Source organism: Nomia melanderi, unplaced genomic scaffold (genome assembly GCF_051020985.1).
Source record: "Nomia melanderi isolate GNS246 unplaced genomic scaffold, iyNomMela1 scaffold0014, whole genome shotgun sequence".
NCBI classification, from domain to species: Eukaryota; Metazoa; Arthropoda; class Insecta; order Hymenoptera; family Halictidae; genus Nomia; species Nomia melanderi.
Window position 1 is genome coordinate 11648136 of NW_027475130.1, and position 955 is coordinate 11649090.

Consider the following 955-nt stretch of genomic DNA (forward strand, 5'->3'; position numbering starts at 1 on the left):
CCAGGGCCTCCTGCAGATAATTCACTTTGATTTATTGCGCTATCTGTAATAGCACCCGAGATATCACCAGATATATATTGGATTTCTCACTGACCCTAAGTGTCCGGCCCCTCGGGACGGTGGTTTTCTCGGCCCCTGGAGGTCCGAGGTCGTTCCCGCTGCACAGATTCATGCGCCAGGGCCTTCTACAGATAACTCACTTTGGTTTATTGCGCTATCTATAATAGCACCCGAGATATCACCAGATATATATTGGATTTTTCCCTGACCCTGAGTGTCCGGCCCCATGAGACGGTAGTTTTCTCGGCCCCTGGTGGTCCGAGGTCGTTCCCGCTGCACAGATTCATGCGCCAGGGCCTCCTACAGACAATGCAGTTTGATTTATTGCGCTATCTGTAATAGCACCCGAGATATCACCAGATATATATTGGATTTTGCCCTGACCCTGAGTGTCCGGCCCCATGAGACTGTGGTTTTCTCGGCCCCTGGTGGTCCGAGGTCGTTCCCGTTGCACAGATTCATGCGCCAGGGCCTCCTGCAGATAATTCACTTTGGTTTATTGCGCTATCTCTAATAGCACCCGAGATATCACCAGATATATATTAGATTTTTCCCTGACCCTGAGTGTCCGGCCCCATGAGACGGTGGTTTTCTCGGCCCCTGGTGGTCCGAGGTCGTTCCCGCTGCACAGATTCATGCGCCAGGGCCTCCTGCAGATAATTCAGTTTCGTTTATTGCGCTATCTCTAATAGCACCCGAGATATCACCAGATATATATTGGATTTTTCCCTTACCCTGAGTGTCCGGCCCCATGAGACGGTGGTTTTCTCGGCCCCTGGTGGTCCTAGGTCGTTCCCGCTGCACAGATTCATGCGCCAGGGCCTCCTACAGACAATGCAGTTTGATTTATTGCGCTATCTGTAATAGCACCCGAGATATCACCAGATATATATTG